General features: G+C 40.7%; 1 protein-coding gene across 3 annotated transcripts in view; it reads right to left on the bottom strand.

The window, feature by feature from the left end:
- Window positions 1-17,376, bottom strand: part of grm8a (glutamate receptor, metabotropic 8a) — a 333,220-nt gene that overhangs the window by 92,026 nt on the left and 223,818 nt on the right. The gene's annotated exons all lie outside the window — the stretch shown is intronic.

Here is a 17,376-nt window from a genome sequence, read left to right as displayed (position 1 = left end):
TTTTCTTACTTAATGTTTACGCCATTATTACGTCTTATTTGACAGGGGTGTGTCCAGGATTTTTCTTTTTTTAAGCGAGGGGTTTCAGATAAGGCACAGACGGCAGAAAGGTGGAACAAAAGGTTACGTTCTACACATTTACAAGATACGATGACGTGGCCATAATGAAAAAAAAAAATCATAATGCATCTCTGGTATCGTTCGGGGCAAAATGTGGAGGCGGGCCATATTTGGGCACCCCTGCTACAGACGATTGAACGACATTTTCAATCAAAATATAACCTTGCTGACGTGCCCAGAGGCTGATGGTGCGGCAGGCTGATTATTACACGGGCACGGAATCGATGGGAAGGAGTCGGTTCCACAAACGCTAAGAGTTTCGTTGCATGCATCGCTGGAGAAAAGGTCCTCTTAGTTTCAAAATGCGGTTTCGGAGGCACTGCTTTGCAAAGGGTCGCGCTAACGGAGCAGGATTCCTAAACGGAGAGAATTGTATCCGGTTGCATAGACTTTGTTTTGTCTTCCCAGGACTACAGATGGAAATTAGCTATGAGCTACAATCTGGTACAAACATCTCTGCCTCTGTGCTTGATGTAATTGTCCTAATAAACTTCTAAACAAACTCACTTTGCCAACATGGCCCGTCCTCTGTTTCTACGTTTTATTTGAGGCGCGCTCGAAGCGGAATAAGAGAGTGCCGTCAATTTAATTCTAGTACGATTCAAGTCCACAGATCTGGCCATTAATAGGAGTTTAAAAACATCAGGCTTGTTTTCTCGCTGCTTCAAACAGCCTTATGTCATCCGGTTTGACAGAACCAGAGCGTTCACCGTAAAACCGATTAGCATTTAGCTAAGCCCATCGCCATTCGGTCGTGATGCTGTCAAAAGCACCTTTCGGAAAGATTTAAGAACTGTCCGGCGCGGATTTCGTTCCAGGAACCGCCCTCCTTCAGGGCAAATTTTTAGATTTGCATTTACATTGGCAGTTCGGGTCCTCGGTAGGAGCCGGTGTCTGCGACAGAAGGTCAGGCCAGAGGAGCCGGACCTCTTCGTCGGCCCGTTGCTCACTTTCTGTCCATTTTCTCACAAGAAAACAACTGACCGGTGACTAAAAAAGCTTTTTTTTAAAAAATAGCGTACCACAAGATGTATCTGATAATGGACCAATCACCAAGCATCTATGTCACGTGGGGAAGAGTACGACCTTCTGGTAGAGCTGAAAACATCAGAAATGGTGGTCAGTCAGTCGCGATGACATCTTTTTAATGGATTAAATAAAACAAAAAAAAAAAATAAAAATGGTTTAGTTTGGCGTTAAATGTTAAAATAGTTTGGTCCAAATATTTTCTGATAAACTAATAGGAAATTAAAACTGACAGCGCCACCGTGTTTTGAGATTTGCCATTGAAAATGGGACTTTACCAGGGGAAAAGTAGATAAATAAATACATTTCCTTGCACCTTCCATCACATGACTGTGTTGGCCAAAGATAAGATAAGATAAACTTTATCAATCCCCACAGGGGGAAATTCCTTTTTCACAGCAGCGTAACAAAAAAAAAAAAGTAAATTAAATATGAATATAAATACAAAAACAGCAACATCAGGGATAATAATGGACAACACAAAGGAACAGTAATGGTTAAAAATACACAACCAGAACTAAACGACTTCTGTGGCCCAGAGGTCGGCAACTTTAAACACTTAGAGATCCATTTGGACGCGTTTAAAAAGAAAACACTTTTGACATCTCAAATGAAGATTGCACTGCCTTAGGCCTCTTTTTTACATTTATGCTATATGCATTAGTACACAAGAAGATAGAAAACAACAGTAAGTGCTACGGAGAAAAAAATGATTTCTGCATGCAGCAGAAACGCTGTGTTAAAGCATTTGGCAAAAAACGCACGCCGGGTCAAAGGTTACCTTGAAAAAAGTAAAAAAAAAACTCAACATCTATTTCAGTCTTTCTCTTATTGAGGGAATAAAAAAAAGCAAACTTAAATTATCCGCCTGCTGTCTGCTTCTGTGCGTCCACAAAGATAGGCGATCGATTTTTTTTTTTTTTTTTTTTTTTCCTTTTTTGGATCCAAGGTCAAACGGAGCCCCATTTGAAAAAAAAAAAAAAAAAGAAAAAAAACATGTCGGATTTCCTTTTTTTTTTTTTTTTTTTTCTTTATCCCTGCAGGTTCCAAACCCTGAACGATAGAGACGGGATTTTTCAGAGAGATTTTGCAAACATCCCGGTCGAGGCTAAAAAGAGGGAGAATTAAAAAAAAAAAAAAAAAAAAAAAAAGCGTTAAAGTTGCTGGAAAATCCTTCACCGATTACCGATGGCATGTTAAACTAACAAAATCCTCCAAGCTCTACAAGGGCGGATCCGTTCTGCACCCGGAAGGATCTACGACGGGGCCTCTAACGGGCCGATGGGCCCCGGACACCTTCGCCGGTACGCAATAAAAAGGAAAAATGACACATTAAGGTAATGCAGGGCGATGAGGCTTATGCAAGAATCCTGACTGGCTAAATGCGTTGATGGATGCCCTCACGGACCGGCGTGCCAGACGGGGTTCGCGCTCGGAGTGATTAACGGCGGCACAGATGACGGACAGACTAATGAATTGTACAAGCCCTGAAATTAAACATCAATTAGGAACGCAATTCCCTCCCTCGCCATTTTTCCCCCTCCCCGTTCTTGGTGGGAAAGTTGAGCTTTCAAACCGTCGGTACGTGAACGGAAGTCCCGCCAGAGAAAAAAGGGGATTCGAAAGCGACAAAAAAAAAAAAAAAATGAACGCGTCGACGCGAAGCCACTTATTCTTCAAACGCGTCTGAGAGACATCATGAAAGCGACGGGGACGCCAAACTCTGCCCACACGCAGATCATAATGCAGAGTTTTTATAAGTCATTGTCATGGCGATGCACGCCATTGCCTGTTGCTTGTCGAAAAACTCGCCCACACACACACACACACACACACACACACGCGGGGAGGTCTCTCGTTAGAAGCGCGCTCGCCTGGCTCTGAGCTGGCTTCAAGGCTTATCTGCCAAGAGAGAAATGAATAATCAATATGAGAGAATAGAAAATGAGTATCAGACTGAGATTCTGTTCAACATGATTTGACAAGTGAGCAATGGAGCCGAGGGTTATGTCAATACGCCGCCGCGCAAATGCCAGGTCGTTACGTTTAATTCCGCTCCGAGTGTGTGACAGCACGTGTGTGTGTGTGTGTGTGTGTGTGAGTGTGCGCAGGTGAAAGTGAAAACAATTAGCGCGAGGTTTTTCTTTCATTGTTCCTGAGATTTCGAGGTTTCTGCAGGTTTCCTGTTTTTGCTCCCGTTTGACCTTCGGATGGAATCACAACACATGGAAACAATTTACTTTTATTATTTTGTGCAAAAGTTTCTAAACATTTCCATATTTATGTATCTATTACTTATATATTTAGTCAGAATTTTATCATGAAAATGATAAAAATAACATGAACATAACAACAATTACATTAATAAAATAATAACAATAAAAATAATATTAATAATAATAATACATATTAAATAGATAATAAACAATGATGAAAAGTATATAATAATATATCATTAGTGAATAAAAAATAGTCCAGTATTAATAGTGAATACTAAATATTATTATTATTGGTAGTGGTATTAGAACCATTATTATTATCCATCCAACTTACTGCTTTATTGGCATTATTATTATTATCATTATTATCATTATTATTATTATTATTATCATTTGTAGCAGTAGTAGTAGTAGTAGTGGGAGTATTGTTGCGAGTAGTATAATTATTATTACTATTATTATAAGTAGTAGTAGTAGTAGTAGTAGTAGTATAAATAGTATTAGTAGTTGTTTATTTACTCAGTGAGGTCATCCTGCATGGCACAAATTTGGGAAAACATCGATCAGGATTTAGGAACAGGATTTATTCCCCTCTGCAAAAAGCCGTCTTCTGTAAACCTGTTCCCTTTGGACTAGAATTTGATCCTTGGTGAATTCCCCAGAACGGCTACTTTTCCGTTCGCCTCTCTCTTTTACACAAACCGTTTATTTCCAGGACTGAACGGCGAGCTTGAAGCCACGGAGGGAAATTCTCTCCCGGCGTTTGAAAAGAAAGAAGGTCCAAAGGGCAACGGGATGGCGAGATGAGCCGTCACCTGACCTCAAAAGAGGAGGGAAAATTCTTCTTCTAATTTCAAATAAAGGAAAGTACTTGTGTTGAGCATCCTCCGCCTGCTCTCTCCTCAAACCTCCTTAAGAAAAACTCACCCAGAAAATCCTTCTGCCTCACAAAGAGCAATTTACTCTTATTATGGGTATGTATTACCGCCGGTACGGACAGCCATTATAAATGATTCATTAGTCATTACTCACATTATGCTGCATGATTGTCCCAGCAAAGCTGGCGCCGCGCTAAAATGTTTATTTTTCCGCTGTTATTAATTTCCTTTGTTAGGTATTCTCCTCTTAATCTTCCTCTTCGCGCCGTCTCCACCGCTACAACAAATGATTCTCATCTGTGTCACCTAAGTAATGTATGCGTCGCCTCGGCCTCCACCTTGTGTGTGTGTGTGTGTGTGAGAGAAAACTAAATACGGGAAATACAATATAAACAATAGGAACATGGTAAATAGTTTATGTGCTCAGATCCGCTGAGGAGAGGATCAGCTGTGGAAGCATAATAGTTTAGCAGCGACATTTATACCGAGAAGGTTGGGGTTTAAAGGAGGTTGCTGCACGAATCAGGACATTTTTTTTTTGCATTTGCTAGAACTTTTCAGGGACTACTTCCTTTGCATTTTAACAGCAGGGGAACCAAGAAACGTGGACCTCAGTCTTGAGGTATGTTTTTTTTTGGGGGGGGTTCAGAAGGTTTGGCGGCTGCAGGATCGAGTCTCTGGGTTTTGCAGACGATGTGCTTCTGTTGGCTTCATCAGGTCATGAACTTCAGCACCTCCAAATCTGAGGTGCTCAAAGGGAAAGGTGGACTCTGTACTGGTCTGGTGTCGTGAAGAAGGAGCCGAGCCAGAAGGTGCAGCTCTCGATTTACAAGTAAAATTTTTCTTTTTTTTTTTTTCTTTTCGGTTGCATATTATATACATTTTTGCACATTCACAAAGAAAAAAATCTATTTTTTTCCTTTAATTAAACTACATCTTTTTTAACCTAGCTTGGACTGTCAGCTGCATGTCATATTTATTTTTAGATGTTTAACAAAAAAAAAAGAAAACTATTTTTTTCTTTTACTTAAACTATATCTTTTTTTAACCAAGCTTGGAGAGCCAGTTGAATATCATACATTTTCATAAATTAAAAAAAAGAAAAAACATTCTAACTTTTTTTTTCCTTCACTTAATCTATTTATTTAATCAAGCATGGACCATCATCTGCATATCATATACATTTTACAAATAAAAAAAAAGGAAAAAAAGAAACTTTTTCCCTTTACTTAAACTTTATTTTTTTAACCTAGCTTGGGCAGTCAGTTGCATATCATATACATTTTACACATTTAAAAAAAAAAATTCTACTACTTTCCTTTTCCTTAACTTTATCTTTTTAATCTAGCTTAGACAGCCAGTTGCATATCATACATTTTTATAAATTAAAAAAAAGCAAAATCATTCAAACTATTTTTTCCTTTATTTAATCTATTTTTTTAACCAAGCTTGGACCATCATTTGCATATCAAATGTATTTTACACATCTAAAAAACACAATAATACTACTTTTTCCTTTTACTTAAACTTAGTTTTTCAACCTAGTTTTGACAGTCAGTTCCATATCATATACATTTTTACAAATAAAAAAAAATCTATTTTTTTTTCCTTTACTTCAACTTTTTTTTTTTTTTTTTTTTTTTTAATATAAACATTCATTTTATATTTTCCATTCATAAGTTTACATTTTTCAGCAACTCCAGCTGGGAAACGTATTATTTTGCAGTGCATGAACCGCAGTGGTGTAGTCCCACTCCCAGGGCTCCAAGTGGAGGAGTTCATGTATCTCTGGCTGCAGAAGGTGAAGCTCTCAATTTACCGGTCCATCTACGTTCCTACATTCACCGACCATCACAAGTTGTGGGTCGTGACCGAACGAACGAGATAGCGGACGTTACAAGTGTCCGAAATGAGTTTTCTCCACAGGGTGGCCGGACTTGCCCTTAGAGATAGAGTCGTTCTCCGGCTGTTTTTATTAATTTTTGTGGGCGGCTTTTGCATCACACATCACTTTGTGTCGGTAGGAATGCAAACGTCTAAGTTCCCCTGGAAGTGTAGGCGACTTCCCTGTGACGTTCCCTGAACTTCGCCTATCTGTGGATTCACATCGCCAAAAACGTCGCTTATTCATTTGCACATCTTTGTATTGTACGTCAGTCCAGTGCAGTAACTTGAACAAAATAATTCACTTTGTATCGCGGGCGGTGAAATAATAAGACCCCGGCTCGACAGGCCGGCTGAAGCCGGCGTTGTTTCGGCTTGCAGACGCCGGGATGGTTTCGCGGCACTCAATTTATTGGTTGGCTGTCGATCCGTGATGAAACGCTCTTGTTTCACTCCGGTCCAATCAGTTTAGGCGGCACCTGGAAATTACTCGGGTGTCCTCCCAATCAAATACGTGTACGCGCCTGGAAGACGGATCCCACCCTCTGCTGCTCCGTGATTAACCTTGTTTCCAGCAAAACGAGATGGACGGATTAAGCAGGAGACCTTCCAGAAAACCGAACTGTAATGATCACTGAGCCTGAATGCAATGAGCAAAATTAGGATTTCGTGAAATATGACCGTTCTGCTCTGGAACAGGTTTATTCATCTGATTAAGATTGACCTTGCTTGGACAGTCAGTTGCATATCATACATTTTGACATATTTAAAGCAATTAATACTATTTTTTTTCTTTTACTTCAACTTTATTTTTTTTTAACCTATCTTGGACAGATACGTGTATATCATATACATTTTTACACATTAAATAAATAAAAAACTAATTCAATTTTTTTTTCTCTACTTGAATTTTAATTTTCAAACCTAGCTTGGACAGTCAGTTGCATATCATATAATTTTTTAAATATCTAAAAGAAAAAAATCTTTTTTTTTTTTTTTTTACCTAAACTTTATTTTTTTTTTTTCAACCCAGCCTGGATAGTCATCTGCATATCATATAATTTTTTAAACATTAAAAAAAACAAAACATTTTTTTCCTTTAGTTAAACGTCATATTATTTTAAACCCATCTTGGACATTCATCTGCATATCATATATATTTTTACACATGAAAAAAAAAATTCAATTTTTTTGTCTTACTTAAGCTTTATTTTTTTTAACCAAGCTTGGACAGTCAGTTGCATATCATATCATTTTTTAAACATTTAAAAAAAAAAATCTATTTTTTTTTCTTGACTTAATTTTTTTTTTTTTTTTTTTCAACCAAGCTTGGACAGTCATCTGCATATAATATACATATTTACACATTAAAAAATGTTTTCTTTACTTAAACTGTTTTTTTTTTAAACTAGCTTGGACAGTAAGATGCATGTCATATCAGTTTAAGAAAAAAAAAAAAATTTTTTTTTTTCCTTTGCTTTAACTGTATTATTTTTCAAATTAATTTTCATATGATATTTTCTATACATAATTTTATATTTTTCAGCAAATACAGGTGGGAAAGTTTTTTTATTTTTTTTTTGCAGTGCAAGGACCGCAGCCTTGTAGCTCCACTACCAGCGCAAGGTTGGTTGCGCTGCGTCATTTGACGGAGCAGCAGTGACCAGGCACCACCCTGGACCTGCTGGAGATGGATTGTGTGTCTGCGACTTTGTGTGTGTGTGTGTGTGTGTGTGTGTGTGTGTGTGTCCATGGATCGCAAGTGACAGATGGGCGGCTCTGCGGTGATGCATTCGAAACATAGTATACTACCCGTGACGGCCGCAGGCAGTCTGTCTGTGGAAGTGGAGGCCCGCGGGCACACCCAGCCCGGTATCACCGCATCCCATAAATTGGTCACACGCATGCATATATGCATAGTCATCTACGGAGGCGGTTAAATAAGCGTGTCCTCTACAAGGAGATGATGGAGTGTAATTCCACGGCTGGGAAGCGGCGCTTCATCTCCCTGCATGGAAATGAATACGGAAACCGTCCATGAGGTCCCGCCGCTACCAAGCCGTCCATCTTTTTCCTGCCTGTCTGTAATTGTCGCCGACCCCGTAACTTCCCCGTTCACCTCATTAGGATATCGTGTGTTTGCACGCGAGCGTATTCAAATGTGTTGAATCTCCGGCCTCGGACGAGGAAGTTTTACCTGGAGAGAAAGAAACGCATCCTCGTTCTGGGAGGTGGAGGTGTCACTCCGTTGCCTGCTAGCCTTAAGGAGATAATATACCCATCAATAACACTCAAAGTATACATTTTTAATGCGGTGTGTGTGTGTGTGTGTGTGAGGTATTTGCTAATCCTCTGCGTTCGCCCATTCAACGGGGAGGAAGCAACGACCGGCCGCGTGAGAAACACACTCACATGCTAATCCTGCTAATCACTAAAAATAGACCGACAGGAGATTAAATTAGCATTTTTTTTTTCTCCCACGGTTCGTCACGGATGGAGACGCCCTCGTCTCCAGCTTCCTCGTCCACGGCGAGCCGAGCGTCTCGCTGGTCGCTAGGAAGGTGCGATAGCCTTCCCGTTCTGCATATGTGCATCTAGAGATCCAGACATTTCTGGACAACAACCCCAACTTATATGCAGAATTACTACATGTAATCACATACATGTACTTGTAAATACACATGTATATACATTATATACCTTTAACTTTGTTTTTATTTATTTTGTTCCGTAATTTACTGTTTTTTTTATTTTATTTAATCCATCCATCCATCCATCCATCCATCCATCCATCCATCCATCCATCCATCCATCCATCCATCCATCCATCCATCATCCATCCATCCTCCATCCATCCATCCCACCTACATATTTATCCATCAATCCATCCATCATCCAACCATCCATCCATCCATCCATCCATCCATCCATCCATCCATCCATCCATCCATCCATCCATCCATCCATTCATCATCCATCCATCCATTCATCATCCATCCATCCTCCATCCATCCATCCCACCTACATATTTATCCATCCATCCATCCATCCATCCATCCATCCATCCATCCATCCATCCATCCATCCATCCATCCATCCATCATCCATCCATCCTCCATCCATCCATCCCACCTACATATTTATCCATCAATCCATCCATCATCCAACCATCCATCCATCCATCCATCCATCCATCCATCCATCCATCCATCCATCCATCCATCCATCCATCCATCCATTCATCATCCATCCATCCATTCATCATCCATCCATCCTCCATCCATCCATCCCACCTACATATTTATCCATCCATCCATCCATCCATCCATCCATCCATCCATCCATCCATCCATCCATCCATCCATCCAGCAATTGTCAGCAAAACAAGTAGACAATAATCATAAAGGGAATCTAATATCAAATAGTTAGGAAAGCTTGTCATCTGTAAGTATAAGTCCTATATCTATATGTATACATGTTGTAGTTTTTGCATATATATTTCCATCCATCCATCCATCCATCCATCCATCCATCCATCCATCCATCCATCCATCCATCATTCCATTTATCATCCTCCATTCATCTATCCCACCCATCCACCCACCGACATATCCATCCATCCATTCATCCATCCATTCATCCATCCATCCATCCATCCATCCATCCATCCATCCATCCATCCATCCATCCATCCATCCATCCATCCATCCAGCAATTGTCAGCAAAACAAGAAGACAATAATCATAAAGGGAATCTAATATCAAATAGTTAGGAAAGCTTGTCATCTGTAAGTATAAGTCCAATATCTATATGTATACATGTTGTAGTTTTTGCATATATATTTCTATCCATCCATCCATCCAACCATCCATCCATCCATCCATCCATCCATCCAGTTGACAGCTGGCTCTTGTAGTTGTTTCCTCCAGTCAGAAGTTAATTGAGCTCCTCACCGTGCTGAGCTCCATTCGCTGGTGTGACCGGTAGACAATGGGCAGATGGGTATCAATAACTGCATCGTGAAATAATACCCCCATCAATATCGATTGGAAAAGAGGGTTTTTGTTGTTGTCCACTATTGTTTGTTGTTGTTATCTGCAACGTGTTTTCGCATCCATCTTGCAGGAGGTGGGGGGGTTCACAGCACCCATTAGCTGAGCGTGCAACACTGGTTTTATCCACATAAAATATACATTATTACAAATAGCTCTTGCAAATAGCTGCAGCCATGAGGGAGCAACCCATTCATAACTATTTAGATGTAAGCACTGATGAGAAAGTAATCCTCGTTTATGCTTTTATTTGCAGGCTATGAAAAGTACATAACCAAAGGATACGGTACTTTTTATGACCCCATGACCATATGCAGGAAGCAGCCATTCCTGCCAGCGGCAGAAGCGACTGCTGGAGTTTTAAACCATGAGAGAAAAAATGGATTTTGTGTATTTTTTAAACCTTTCACCAAGCGATTGAATAGTCCCTGAGATGAGCTTGAGGAGGACTAACGCGACCGCAGTGTGACGGTTGATGGACGGACCGCACACGTTGCGTATTGTAGCGAGTCACGAACGTTAATGTTTATGTAAATGCTTATTTTCAGTGATTTTGGGGGCTGCTGGGAATAATGTGTGCGTGGTTTGAAAAACGAAATGACATTTCTGCATGCAACGAAACATTTTGAAGTCCGGAAAAAAAAAAGATGTTTGGTTGAAGGTGACTTTTAAGAAAAATGTCTATTTGAGTCCTTCTTGTATTAAATGATCCACCGGCTGCAAACCAAAAATGGCGTCCTCTCTGCTGTCATCCCGTCACTTTTCTGTTTGTTTATTAAGTACGGAAAAAATATTTTAACACGTTTTATTTAGATGTTACAAGATCTTCACAACCCAATCAACTCAGCCCTGAACTTTGACCTCCACTTGATGTGTTTCGGGGGTTCCTGCAGTGGAACTGCAAGGTCAATGTTACCGGAGATCATGTATTGATTTATGTACTCTTTTTTTTTTTTTTTTTTTACATTTATTTATATGTAAACCCTGAAATGTCTGTTACCTTGGGTGTTTTAAAAAGTAAAATAATTAATTTGACAGCAGTTCCCTTTTGGAGAGACCCCTTAGGATGTATGAAAATGTATTTTCTTTTAATTTTATATTTTGAATTGTAGTATATATGTTGCATATAATCTTTTTTCATTTTGTGAATATATTCTGCTTTGAAAATTGAATTTCCCTGCCACGGGATCATAATAATAAGTAATTAGTGGTGATAATAAATACTAATCCTGATTACTACAGGCCTGCACGGTGCTAAAAAGATCTTGTCTTTGACGTCATCTTAAAATGTTTGACCCATATGTCTCTTTTTCTTTTTCTTCCCAAAATATGCCTGTAAGCCTTCCTTCTCACTTGAAACATAGAAATGGAAATATTCATCACTTTGAAATGGATATCATAATTTCCGGACTATAAGCCACTACTTTCTTCACCCGCTTTGACCACTGCAGCTTAAATGCAATGCGGCTAATTTCTGGATTTTTTGGGGATGACGAGCTTTACGTCGCCAAAACACACGACTTTAACGGTTTTGGTGCACACTTTAGGGCGGACTTTTCCTTGTGTTATTTATTATTCATCTTTTTCATCAACCGTGTTACAGCCACTGTCCAGAAAAGGACATTTCCAGTGGGTATGTTGATGTTTCTGGTATGTATTTTTTTAAAAGTTTAACATTTTATTGTCTGTGGCTTACTGACAAGTGCGACCAAAACATCAATATATGTATTTATTTTTAACTTTTAGCCGGTGCGGCTTATATTCATGTGTGCTCAATTGTATGGAAATGATGGTACATGATGGTAAATGGTAAATGGTAAATGATGGTGTTTTTCGCGAGGGTTACGTTCCAAAAAGAACCCGTGATAGGCAAAATCCGTAAAGTAGAAACCTTTTTTTTTTTTTTTACAATTATTATTCAGTTAATGCAGTCATTAATCCACAGAGCTAATGCAGACTCCATCCTTACCATGGTCTTGTTGCGGACAGTTGCAACCCTTTTTGCATCCTTATTAAAGCTTATTGCTGCTGTCGTCCTTATGTTTTTTTCTTCCTTCTTTATGGAGAGAACGGAAGATTCATTAATTCCGTAATGCCGACCTACAGCCGCATAGCTTTTACCTTCCCTTAGCATGTCCAGAAGTTTAACTTTATCTGCGATAGATAGCATCTTCCGCTGCCTTTTGGGCCCTGCAAGGTGCTTTTGTCGGTCCAGAACGTTTTGTCAACATGATGGGTTTTAGAGAAACCCGAAATTGCAAGAGAATTTGCACGGACGCAATGTAAATTTAGCAAACTGTTTTATGGACGTGTACATATTAAACTGCAACGTTATTGACGCACAGGTAGAGAAGAAGCGGAGTGACTTTTTAGCCAATCAGAATGCAGAACACAACGCACAATGCAAATCCGTGAAGTAGCGAAACCGTGAAAAGTAAACCGTGTTATAGCGAGGGATCACTGTACTTTTAATGCTACTTTTATTACTTAATAAATGGATATGTTTATCATATCGGACCAATGATGTTAAAATAGCATTTCAATGGGAAACACATATATAACTGTGAGTATGTGTGGAACTGAATCACACACCTTGCAGTTTAAATCCGCTTTACAATGGATTGCATTCACACACACACACACACACACACACACACACACGGATGACAGTGCAGCTGCAAGTCGGACATGACACTTGGACATGCAGACAGGAGGCGCGAATCAAACCGCCAACCTCCTGATTGGCAGCTGTGGCTAATCGGGCGAGTAAACATGCAAAGCTATGAGCTGGGGGACGCGGTGGCTATTTGCTGGTACGATAAACTCCAGGCCGCCTTCCTGGAGGTGCAAATGGAATTGATTTTTAAACGTGGACATAAAAGCAGAGGATGATTTCATTCCCTTGGTTTGCTCCGGACGGAATTGGCTAACTTTGTTTACGCCGTAGCCGCGTGTCAAGAAGCGGCGGCGGCGGCGGCGCGATTCCATAGGAAGACGCCGAGTCGCATAGAAAGTCAACAAAGAAGGGAAAGATCATAAAGGCCGAGGAGGAGATTTAATATTTCTATTATTCCGCTGAGAGACGCTCGAGTCTCCGTCCGCACAGAAGAAGGGACTCAGAAAATAACAACAGCGTAAACTCAATTCATCGGCGTGTGTCGGGCTTATTTCTCCTGTCATATCCGGGGATGTGATTCCGTTGACGGGCCCCGGCAGAGCGCGTGGCTGTTTTTCCGTGCAAAAGTTATCTTTTTTTTTTTTTTCTAGCCTTTCGCACCGGCACACCTGCGCTTTGTGCGACGATCCGGGAACGGGGTCACGATACGGCCACTTGTGCGGTTCTGTTGCTCCCGTGCACATAAACGCCGTCCTGCAGAACCAGACGGCATTGCGGATGGAAAATTAATTTAGCGGGTATCTCATCTGGGAATGCAGTGTTTATTATGGCGTGTATTTGCTTATTACCAGTAAACAAAGGGATGGTTTTGTTGCTTTTTTTTTTAAATATTCCCACATTGCTCACACACACATACACAGCGCAAAAATTAGCTCAAGGGAGATGTTCTTGATGTCAAATAAATGATTTGATCAAATAAACAATTCTTGCATCGTCTCTGATGATGAATATGTCGGGTGGTTCCTCCAGTGTCTTCAGACAAGACTCTTCTTCTTCTTCTTCTTCTATTACTGTTGTTGTTATACCAAAAAGGGAAGTCTTCTTCTTCTTCTTATTATTATTATCATTATCATTATTATCGTCATCATTCTTTATTATTGCTATTATTATTATTAATTATATCATTATTATTGTTATTATATTGTTGTTGTTGTTACACCAAAAGGGGAATTCTTCTTCTTCTTCGTGTTCTTCTTCTTCTTCTTCTTCTTCTTCTTCTTCTTCTTCTTCTTTCGGCTTTTCCCTTCAGGAGTCACCACAGCAAGTCAACTTTCTCCATCTAACCCTATTCTCCGTATCCTCCTCTCTCACACCAACTACCTTCATATCCTCTCTCACTACGTCCATAAATCTTCTCTTGTAGGGAGCCTCTCTTGGTTCTATGTTAAAGGTCTCCATGGTTGAATAGTTGTAAAATGTTCGAAGTTCTAACCGGGCAAGTGCACCTTCAGGCTAACTGTTAGCGCTGACAGTTAGCCTGAACCCCCCCCGGGTTTCCGCTGTTCGCTGTCTGTTGAATAAAAGCCATCTTCTAAAGAGCAATTGATCCTCGACTACGATTGTTGCTTTGCTGGATCCCAAACTCGCCAAAATATCCACTAACCCTCCTCCCAAGCATCTCAGTCTGGCTTCTCTGACCTTCTCTCCAGAACATCTACCATGTGCCGTCCCTCTGTCGGACTCATTCCTGATCCTCTCCATCCTGGTCGCTCCCAAAGAGAACCTGGACATCTTCGTCTCTGCAACCTCCAGCTCTGCCTCCTGTCTTTCGGTCATCCTCACGGTTTCGTGAGCATACAGCATCACTCGCTGGTCTCACCGCTGTCTTGTCCACCTTTCCTTTCATTCTGACCGAAAGTCTTCAATCTCTTCATACCCGACACTTTTCTCCACCCATTCCAACCTGCTTCTTCACCTCTTTTCCACACTCTCCGTTGCTCTGGACTTTTGACCCCAAGTACCTGAAATCCTTCTTGATCTCCACTCCCTGTAGCCTCACATTCCACCTGAGTTCTTTTCATTCCAACATATATTCTCTGTCTTTCTGCGACGAACCTTCACGCCTCTCCTCTCCAGAGCATACCTCCACCTCTCTAGATGTTCCTCAACCTGTTCCCTGCTCTCCCTACAGATCACAACGTCATCTTCAAACATCATGGTCTCCAAACTAAACCCAAAATACTTCCTCAATTTTGCACGAGTGACTGCAATCCAGCGCGAAACACATTGAAACGGCAAGGTGATGAAAGCGCTCCATAAGTAGAGACCTTCTGGGAGAGAAAATGTGTTACTATTACTAAAATGACTTTGACTACCTCTTATGTTGAAGTACTAAATTTCAGAGATTATTTGATATGTTTTTTTTTTTTTTTTTTATTGAAAGAAGCATTGGTTGAAGAAGAACTATCCAGTATCGTATGAAGAGATATAAACACATACATGATCTCATCCCGTCATTTAAATGATCGATTCCATTTTTCACCCACGGGTCTCTTTCCTGCCGCGGTCTTTATCACGGAAAAGGAAAACCTGCAAAAAACCAGCTGCTCCGGCGGGCTTCACCTCCGAGGGCAATTCATCGGTGCCAGCGCGCAACATCTGGACCCAGCGTGCGCTCCAAGACATGATTTCCGTTACGCGAAAGATGTGAAGATAGAATGCAGAAAAGTAATTAGACCGCCTTTATCGGGCCAGAAGCGTGTTATTGAATGTGACATAGCAGGTTCGCAGATGCGCGCGGCGAGGGAGGAGCGCTATCTGCTTACACCGGGAGTCACAGAAATCAATCAAAGATATGAAAAAGTCCCGTGTCTTTTATTTAATGAGCTTTCATCCAGCGAGTGAACTGGAAGTGAGGACGGCGGGTAATTAAATATAGAAATAATATCTTACGTCGCGGGGTCATTATCAAGTTTTCATCGCGCACGTATGATATCCCTGACTTTTCACGGAAGGGGGAGGTGTGAGGTTGCGCCGCCAAAATTGGTGAAGCGGAGTTATAAATAACCGCTGTCGGGGAAAATTTCCATCTGCTCGTCATATTGGCTTCATCCTCTCCATTTTGTGTTTACTTTTCTGGCACATTTATGATTTCCATTATTATTATTGTTATTTCCTCGCCTCCCGGTCGTGTAATTTGCGCGTCGGTATCCCCGCCTGTCGATTTTCCTATTTACACTTGTTGACACAATTTCTTTATTTGTCTCCCCCTCTCAGCCCAATTACATGCAATAATCATACCTGCTTCCGCATCCTCCCATCAGCTATGTCGCCATGACGACCTTCAGCAGCGGGTTGCTGATTGACTTCTCTGTTGATGATTTGGAGGTCACGAACCCCGCCACTTGGAATTAATGAGCTCGGTCGCGCAACTACAGTGCCCTCGACACGAACGCTACCACACACAGATGCCGCCGCAAGTAATAGACGGTCAATGGGAGTCGCAACCCTTACAAACCTAATTATGTGAGCTAATGGTAGACATCGACTGGGGAATACTTACTGAGACAAACACACACACACACACACACACACAGCATCTCAAGAGGTCAGAGAGCACTAAGAGTGGACAGGTTTTTGATTCATTCGCGCAATACCAAAATATATGGCTTTCACCCCGGAGGAATATCATATGTTGGAATAATCGGTTATTTTCAAATTGGATGGAAATTACTCATGGAACCGGATTAGGAAGTGGGTATTTATGTGAAAATGCATTAAATATTATTTAGTATAAACCCCAACATGCCTCAAACGGGCTGGTTTGTGCCTTGCATGGCATGTCTGCTGCCACTGCTGAATGTATGTGTGTGTGTGTGTGTGTGTGTGTGTGTGTGTGAACGGGTCAATGATATATAGTGCAAAGTGCTTTGAAACCACAGGGGTGTGAAAGCACAATGTAAGTGGAGACCATCTATTTATTTATCTATTTATCTAATTTCTACCGGCCTAAAAAAGCATAACATTTGCTTGTTAGTTTTAATGTAACCTTTCCCCGATAATACACACACACACACACACACACACATGCAGGAGAACATCTATTCTAACTGCAGATGCATGTCAGGGAATGATGGGATCTGTAGTTGTTTTTTTTTTTTGTTTCGGATCCCATCGACGTGATTGGACGAGCGTTTCGCCGAGCTTGTTATTCGTCCTCGAGTCAAGCACGAATCAAAGCGGCTCCAAAAGACGAGACTGTTTCTGTGCAGAGTTTAGAGGAGCCATTGCGACTGAACACCTGTCAGAATTGTCTGTAGACCAAACAAACATCCCTTCATCGCTTTCAAAATGGACAAACGATCCAAAAGAGGCTCCTTTACGAGTAAAGCGCACTGTAATTTTGTTTCCTTCTCTCTTCTTTTACCGAGAGGACGAGAAAAAGGGATCTTCCTCATTCCTAACTAAGTGTTATTTCCAAACCGTAGTTAATGAGATCTGCTGCCTGGTAGTTTCCTACAGTCTGGGGACACTTGGATGTAAAAAGAACAGTGATATTTCACAACTTCAACATTGATCAT

Source organism: Fistularia commersonii, chromosome 5 (genome assembly GCF_037954325.1).
Source record: "Fistularia commersonii isolate RoL2024-O1a breed Wild chromosome 5, RoL_Fcom_v1.0, whole genome shotgun sequence".
Lineage (NCBI taxonomy): Eukaryota > Metazoa > Chordata > Actinopteri > Syngnathiformes > Fistulariidae > Fistularia > Fistularia commersonii.
This window is presented reverse-complemented; position numbering and strand designations above follow the sequence as displayed.